Raw genomic sequence first — 9,381 nt, forward strand, 5'->3', positions numbered from 1 at the left:
AGCCCTAAGTGTCTTAACCGCTCCCCATAGGACAGTTGCTCTAGTCCTCTAATCATTTTGGTTGCTCTTTTCTGCACCTTCTCAAGCTTTGTAATATCCTTTTTTAGGTGTAGTGACCAGAACTGTACACAGTATTCCAAGTGTGGTCTCACCATACATTTGTACAAGGGCAGTATGATATCAGCAGTTCTATTCTCTATTCCTTCATCTAATTATGGCCAGCATGGAATTTGCCTTTTTTACAGCAGCCGCACACTGGGTTGACATCTTCATTGAGCTATCCACTACCACCCCAAGATCTCTTTCTTGGTCTGTCGCTGCCAGCACAGATCCCATCAGTGTATATGTGAAGTTGGGATTTTTTGCCCCAATATGCATCACTTTACACTTACTCACACTGAATCTCATTTGCCATTTTAATGCCCATTCTTCCAGTATGCAGAGATCCTTCTGGAGCTCTTCACAGTCCGATTTTGTTTTAACCACTCTAAATAATTTGGTGTCATCTGCAAACTTGGCTACTTCACTGTTTAACCCCAACTCCAGGTCATTGATGAACAGGTTGAAAAGCTCCAGTCCCAACACAGATCCCTGAGGCACCACACTGCTCACATCCCACCATTGTGAGAACTGACCATTGATTCCTACTCTCTGCTTCCTATTTTTCAGCCAGCTGTCAATCCATAAGATGATTGACTTCATAACTATGAAGTTTGCTTAGCAGTCTTTGGTGGGGGACTTTGTCAAAAGCTTTTTGGAAATCCAAATACACAATATCCACAGGCTCATTCCTGTCCACATGCTTATTGATGCTATCAAAAAACTCTAACAGGTTAGTGAGACAGGACCTACCCTTACAGAAGCCATGTTGGGTTTTGCCCAGCAGACCTTGCCCTTCTATATGCTTGACAATTCTATCTTTAATAATGCTTTCCAACAATTTACCCGGAACAGACATTAAGTTACTAGCCTGTAATTTCCTGGGTCCCCCCTGGAACCTTTTTTTATAAATGGGTGTTACATTGGCCATTCTCCAGTCCTCTGGTACAGAGGCTGATCGAAGGGACATATTACATATTTTTGTTTGAAGTTCAGCAATTTCCCATTTGAGTTTTTGAAGAACTCTAGGATGAATACCGTCTGGTCCCTGTGACTTGTCAGTTTGCAGTTTGTCTAGATGTTCTAGGACTTCCTGCCTTGTTACCATTATTTGCCTCAGTTCCTCATTTTCCCCTCTCCAAAATCTCTGTTCAGGAGAAGGAATCTGCCCTGTATCTTCAACAGTGAAGACAGATGAGAAGAATTCATTTAGTTTTTCAGCAATCACTTTATCCTCCCTTAGAGTTCCTTTCCTCCCATTGTCATCCAGTGGTCCTACCACTTCCCTAGCTGGTTTCTTACTCCTAATATACTTAAAGAATTTCTTATTGTTTGTTTTGATGTGTTTAACAATATGCCCCTCAAAATCTTTTTTTGATCTAATTATCTGCTTGCATTTCCTTTGTGCAAGTTTGTGTTTGCTTCTGTTCACCTCGTTTGGGCAAACCTTCCAGTCTCTGAAGGAAGACTTTTTTTCTCTAATTGCTTCCTTCACCTTACCCTTTAGCCGTGGTGGTGACCTCTTGGACTTATTACTACCTTTCCTGACCTGCAGTATACAAGCTAGCTGAGCCTCTAATAATGTAGACTTGAGTAACCCTCAAGCCTTTTCAAGAGATTTAACCCTCCTAACTGTTCCTTTCAATTTCCTCTTTACCAGTTTTCTCATTTTAGAGAAGTTCCTTCTTTTAAAGTCAAAGGTAATTGTGTGAGATTTCTCAGTCATTTTCCCACTTACATATAAATTAAATTTGATGCCATTGTGATCACTATTGCCAACTGGCTCAACTACATCCACATCCCACACTAAGTCACTGGCAGCACCACAGAGTATTAAATCCAGGATCGCCTCCCCTCTGGTTGGGTCTATGACCAACTGTTCAAGGGCACAGTCATTTAGGATATCTAAAAATTTTATCTCTTTGGCTTGACTGGAGCATGCATTTATCCAATCAATATGAGGGAAATTGAAGTCTCCCATTATTACTGCTTCATTACCTTTACATGCTTCCCTAATTTCACTCTCCATCTCAAGATCACCCTGAGCCATTTGGTCAGGGGGCCGATAGAACATCCCCAGTACTAAATCACCTTTGGGGCCCGGAATTGTCACCCCTAAGAATTCTGTGGATGAGTCTGCCCTTGTTTTGGTCTCTAGCTTATTAGACATTATGCCTTCCTTGATATACATAGCAACACCCCCTCCAATACGCCCTTCCCTGTCATTTCTATACAGCTTGTAACCAGGGATGACTGAATCCCACTGGTTCTCTCCCCTCCACCAGGTTTCTGTAATGCTCACTATATCTATGTTTTCTCTTAAAACCATGCACTCTAATTCCCCTGTTTTTGCTTGGAGACTTCGAGCATTAGCATAGAAACACCTCTACACTGTTTCTCTCTTTCGACTTGCCTGGCATGTGCCTTTGAGAATCTTTAAGTGGCTAACCATCATTTTTTTCCCATTCCCTTTCATGTCTAAGTAATTCTTATGTGGGCAATCTGAAGCAATTTTCCCTTTGTCCGTGTTCACTGAGTTTGCCCGAACCGGATGCTTTTCAGCTCCTGTCGGCTTTCCCCCCAGGTTCAGTTTAAAAGCTGCTCTGCCACCTTTTTTATATTACATGCCAGCAGTCTAGTTCCATCCTGGTTCAAGTAGAGCCCATCCCTTTTGTATAGGCCCAGCTTGTCCCAAAATTTTGCCCAGTTCCTTACAAATCTAAAGCCCTCTTCCCTGCACCACCATCTCATCCACGCATTAAGACTCACCAACTGTGTCTGCCTAGCTAGTCGTGCACATGGAACAGGTAGCATTTCTGAGAAAGCTACCTTGGAGGTCCTGGCTTTTAGTCTCCTGCCTAGAACCTAAATTTGGATTCTGAGACCTCCGGACTACATTTCCCCACGTCGTTGGTACCAACATGCACCACGACCACTGGCTCCTCCCCAGCACTATCTACCAGACTACCTATATGACGGGTAATGTCCGCAACCTTCGCACCAGGCAGGCAAGCCACCATGCGGTTCATGCACCCACCAGAAACCCAGCTATCCACATTCCTAAGGATTGAATCCCCCCACTTCAAGAAACCCCCCTCCCCTCTGAGGCATATCCTCTGTACAAGAGGATATCTGTTCATCCACCAAGGAAGAGGTCCCTTCTAAGGTACCGCATCCCCCTACCTCAGTGAGATGGCCTCCTTTCCCAAGGGCTCCATCATCCGTGACTGGCAGGTTGCTCTCACCTTGGGACTGGGATGTGACTATTTCATCCCCAGAGTCCTTATTCACCTCTCTCTCTACCTGCCTCAGCTCATCCAGTTGAGCTACCTTGGCCTCAAGGAAGTGAACACGCTTCCTGAGAGCCAGGAGCTCCCTGCACTGAGCACACACCCACGACTTCTGTCCAGCAGGCAGATAATCATACATGTGACACTCCATGCAGCACACTGGATAGCCCCCCGACCCCTGCTGCCTTTCTACCTTCATAACTGGTATTTTATTATTTAATTAATTATTATATTATTCTTTGGTGTTGTAACCCTGCCTTTTATTCTCTTGCACTCTTCCTGTACCAAATAAGAACTGAGTGCCGAAGTTCCTTACCCTGCAGATATCTGCTGCTAATTCACATAGATATTCAAGTTGCTCGGTACTCCAACTGGATGGAGAGAATTACTCTGCCAAGGTAACAACATTTTATACTTACCCTACAGATCCCCAGTCACGATCCACAGACTAAGAGCCACAGGGCAAGAGCAGGAGCCTTGGAATTTAAATGCTCACAGCCCCCACCTCTCACACACAAGCTCCAATCCCAACAACCCCACTTAACAAGATAACAATCAAGCTTTCAGGCAGCAATCAATCTTAATCACCCACTGGCACAACAATCACAACCCTCTCCCGGCAAACCTCAATTAAATTCTCAGTTTAGTTAAGCTTCCCAGCATTTTAAGAAAGGCAAAGTTTAAACTCACCCCTGCCTGTAGTCCCCAGCTCAGCTCAGCTGAATCAAAATGTGAACTGTTGAACTAGCAATGCAGTTGGTACGGAAGTGGAGCTCAGTTTAATGTGACAGTAAATTGCTGATGGTTACAAATGTAGGTGGGAACAAACTATTACACTTATAAGGAGAGTTCCATTTGGGATCTCTGAAACTCTTGATAGTCAGTCAGTCATTTATTAATATGGCACATAGCCAGTCATATACAGAAGACTAGAATTGTCAACAGTTCATTAAAATCCCATTGACATTAAAACCAGATATTCCAAATATAAAAGTATAAAATACATTAATTCAAGTATAAAAAGGATAAAATACATAAAATCCTAAGAGGGTGCTACTATGTACATAGGTCATCCCAGCAATTTGTGCCTAATTTTGGACGCAGCAGCACAAAATTTAGCACTGTCAATGGTAACCCTTGGGTTTTTTTTATCCAAGAGCAGCTTCTTTGCCCTCTCCACTTCCGAGTTATCAGAGAGCCTGTTAGTCCATGGCAGGATAAATTTGCCATGGATCTCTTCATAGTAATGGCAGCAGATGAGAACATGCTCTATGATTTCTACATCCCCTATACCACACTGGAATAATCTCTCTGAGATGGGGATTTTTTTAAATCTACCCTCTAGGAGTGCTGACAGGAAGTCTGAGAATCTGGCTTGTGAAAAGGCCCGTCTATGGCTATTTAATTCCAGAATGAAGAGATATGCAGCAGGGTCAACAATGTATCTGGATTTATCCTGGACTAAGAACGTGGGAAAGAAGCTCTTGATATGATTCCATATGATTGATAAAATAAAAATAGTCACATGTCTCTTGCTGGAGACACTTTTTATGCATCTACATTTTAAATATGTAACACTGGTAGGGTTTTATCAACTAATCACAATGATTTTAGGTGTAATGAGGAAGCATGGAGATTGATGTGGTTTACATTTCTTGGGTATTGTCAGAAGAGAAGAATCCCTGCCAGAAAATGGGTACATGAGTGGCATTTCTTGCTTATGCATCAAATTTCTGGTAACCTTACCTAGGTAATACATAGTACCTTATACCAGAAGTGTGAAAAATGAATTCAAAAGTCATTTTCTCACCAGTTGCTACATGGTAACAACATAATGACCCCTGCCATCCTGAAGAATATAATTGCAATCAAGGTTCCTGTAGCAAGGCCAGATGCTATCTAGTGGGAGTAGGCTGAGTCTAGGTCATGCAACTAGTTTCTTTCTCAGCCCCAGGGAGCTTCCTATTCATTGCAAACAAGTCATCTGATGATCAAGGCTGCCTAATGTATTGACTCTGCGGCAGGCCAAGCATATCCCTATTGCTTGCCTGCACTGTGATTGCCTCTGCTTTGCGAAAACAGCAACAACTAAATGATGAAATAATAAAATCAATCTGGATAATTAATGAGCCGGAGAGTTTAGTAGATTGCTTCGTAAGTGATTTCACCCCCCACCCAACACGCAAATTTCTGAGGGTGGGGAGGTGTCTATGTATGACAGGTCCAAATATGCTGGCACATTTTGCATAAAGCACTCGGTGCTTGTGTAATAAAACAACACATTTCACTTGAATTTAGCAAGCAATTTGTAGACATGTAGATCCCAATGTAGGAAATGTCTGAAAATGTGACTCACATTATCATCCTACATGACAAACATTAAAATTTGCTTTGGTCCTAGAAGTGCCTACTTCACTGGTAATCCTGAAACTGTGGAATCCTCAAGGTGTGATCATGCTGTCTGCAAATAGGTCTATATTTCTTCATTTTATAGCATTAATGCCCACAGCCCATCGAGAGATCTTTTAAAAATACAGATCAGTGCTGCCAAGCATAAGAAATAAAAATGACAACTTAGATTTTTAGCCTTAAACTTCCTGAAAGCTTGACTCCTTTTCCTATTATTCCAATGAGGATTGATTCATATTAAAATTTCCAACCCATTTTAGCCTTTGTAATGAGTCTAAAATAGCTGCCAGCCTGCAGTGCTGGAATTAATGATAATTAAATGTAACACAAAATGTATTTCCATATTTTGTATTGCTCAAATGATTTCATCTCATATGTACTCTGATTTTTTTTCTTTAGCAATGACTACTTCTATTTAATCTCTTTTCCTATTTTAATTTGAATTTCATATTGTTCCTGACTGTTTAATGAATATTTTGGGAGACGGCCATAGTGTTGTTAATTATACTAGAGATTGAGTATAATTAATTCTTTTGGACCCAAAGTCAGTTGGTTAATCGATTTCTGATGAAACTAGAGATTAAACATAGATAGTTCACTTTTCCCTTCATTCATTTTAATTTTTCCCTCTTCAGTTCAATCAGATTACTGTGGAAAGGCGTTGCTGGTAAATCAACTTTTTTGCACACTTTGGTCATTATGCAGGTGTTAATAAATGGATGATTTTTTCAGTTCTTCACCTTCCTATTGATCTTTCAGTAGGTGGGAGCGGGGAAACTTGTTCTTTTAAAGACGACTCTGCCAATCTTATTTGTAATTCATATTTTGGTGATAATTAAATGGCCATCAGCAGCAAGGGCCTTCGCTAAGTGCAAAGTGAAAAAGGTCACGGGACATATAGTTTTGTGGAAGATCATACAAACCAGCATGGTGGGAGGTAACAGTGACAGAGAAGTCAGCCTTCATGGAAATGAAAAATTAATTTATGCAGCTAAATTTGATTTTGGGGGACGCTTTAAAGACTCTAAATTAAATGAACTCTCAACAATGCATTAGCATGGCCAGACAATACTGCCTCCTTTTGTTCAAGGCTATAAATAATGGTATACTTTAATGACAAGAAAAACCTCAAAGCCTTCAAGGTGATAATCAAAAAGTGTGTCCTCTTTTCCCCCATATTTTTTAGCAGCACAACAAAAAAGGCAGATACAAGGACTGGGTTTCTCAGTGTGTTTTGAGAATGGGTTGGAATGTACCAGTTTTTCCACTTGACCTTGCCTGATTCTCTTTGTCATAGCAGCCCCATTTCACATGGATTTTGTCCATGAGTGCCACTAGGGGTGTGCAAAAAATAAAAAAAAGGAAAATTCAGATTTGGGTATACTGGAAAAAAAAATTTTGGGAGATTCCTGAATCTCCCCAAATACCCATAGCAGTATGGGGTTTTTCGGGGGTGGGGGGTTGGGAATATATAAAAAAATCAGCTCCATTGTACCCTATGGGGAGAGTTTCTAGGGCTCTGGGCAGCTGTTTTTAAAGGTAGAGGCACCAAATTTTGCAGCATAGATGCTGGTGGACTCTGATCTGGAGAACCGGGTTTGATTCCAGGTTTGATGAGTGGTGGAGGCTAATCTGGTGAACGGGGCTGGTTTCCCCACTCCTACACATGAAGCCAGCTGGGTGACCTTGGGCTAGTCACACTCTTTCAGCCCCACCTACCTTACAGGGTGTCTGTTGTGGGGAGGGGAAGGGAAGGTGATTGTAAGCTGGGTTTTTTTTTAATAAAAATTTTATTTTTCCAAATCATTATACATTCCAGCTCATGTAACAAAAAGTATAATTCTTTAACTTCCCCTCTCCCCTCCTCTGACCCCTTATTTAACATTCTCTCTCTTTGTATTATTTATCTAACTCAGTTATACCAAAAACATCCATATCCAATACATCCACTCTGAATTAGATCAAAATATGTTTCTTAATATCACACTTAAGTTAATTTCTACAATAATTTGCCCATGCCTCCCATTCTTTTGCAAATTCATTGTTATATTTTTGATTTATCAATGCCGTAAGTTTTGCCATTTCTACTAATTTCATCATTTTTTCAATCCACTCCGATTTATTTGGTATATCCGTCATTTTCCATCTCCTAGCGTATACCATTCTGGCGGCAGTAGTGGCATACATCAAAAAAGGTCTCTGGGTCACTATGGTGTCTGGTATTATGCTCAACAGCATCATTTCTGGTGTTTTAGGGATATTTTGTTGTAATATCAGCCTTAGTTCATTGTAAATCATATCCCGTGATTGTAAGCTGGTTTGATTCTGCCTTAAGCGGTAGAGAAAGTCAGCATATAAAAACCAACTCTTTTTCTTCTGGTGACTCTCCTTACAAGAACTTTGGCATGATACTAAATTCTGATGAATTTATACAGCATTTTAAATGCTGATTTATACAGCATTTTGAGTAAACATTCTACCCTGCAAAGGAAGCCAGTATGGTTTTCATTATGTAGATGGGTACAGAAGTTAGAAAACAGGAATCTGGCCAATGTCAGCAAAATATACCATGGGGGCAACAGGAATATGGACCTGTCATGAAGATGACATTAGCACTTTTAAGGTTAGTGACATCATTATTTAACATTTGTGTTTGTCTAATTTATAAGGCTTTAATACACTTCCTATACAATTCCCTGTGCCCTGCATTATCAACAATAATGCATAGTGTCTATTTATGTTCTATTTCTGATTTCTAGCAACTGCAGTCAAAGGAAATAAAGAGCTGTATGAGGATGTCCACATTAACATTTTAGATTAGTTCAGTGCATTAAAAAGTCAGGAATAATGGACAAGACAACATTGCATGCTGTGTTTGCTGGGCTGGTCCTAATCTATCTTTCCAAAGGTAATTATAGTTATGCTGATTATGATTGTGATGATGGTGGTTTGAGCGATAATAACTGTAACAGCTGGTGCCATATAAATTACTGCATGCTAAATTGGTTTCATTTATTTTATTTTATTTTTTAAATCTGAACTGTCATTTCACAGGATATTTCTAAAAGGATCTTTCACCGGGGGATATCACAATTATTGCTATATGCACATTTGTTATAAATCCGTAGTTAATAGAAGGGATATGTTTGAAAAGTAAAGTATGGTTGGAAGTACATTTCAGAGTTGAAACTGCCTCTCTGACACACCCCAAGGGATCTCTGAGCGATGTGTGAAGTGGGGGAGCCAGGAAACAGCCCCACAATGCTTCAGAAGAGGAAGGAAAAAGCAGACCTGGATACTAGGGGCACCTAAAGAACAGGTAGGGTTAGGGTTGTCAACCTTCAGGTATTAGCTGGAGATCTCCTGCTATTACAACTGATCTCTACCCAATAGACATCAGTTCACCTGGACAAAATGGCCGCTTTGGCAATTGGACTCTATGGCATTGAAGTCCCTCCCTCCCCAAACTCCGCCCTCCTCAGGCTCTGCCCCAAAAACCTCCTGCCAGTGGCGAAGAGGGACCTGGAACCCCTAGGTTGGGCTAAGAGTTTTTGGATTAGCCTCCTCAGAAGTAAAGGTTGCC

This window comes from Euleptes europaea, chromosome 8, assembly GCF_029931775.1.
Source record: "Euleptes europaea isolate rEulEur1 chromosome 8, rEulEur1.hap1, whole genome shotgun sequence".
Taxonomy (NCBI): Eukaryota; Metazoa; Chordata; class Lepidosauria; order Squamata; family Sphaerodactylidae; genus Euleptes; species Euleptes europaea.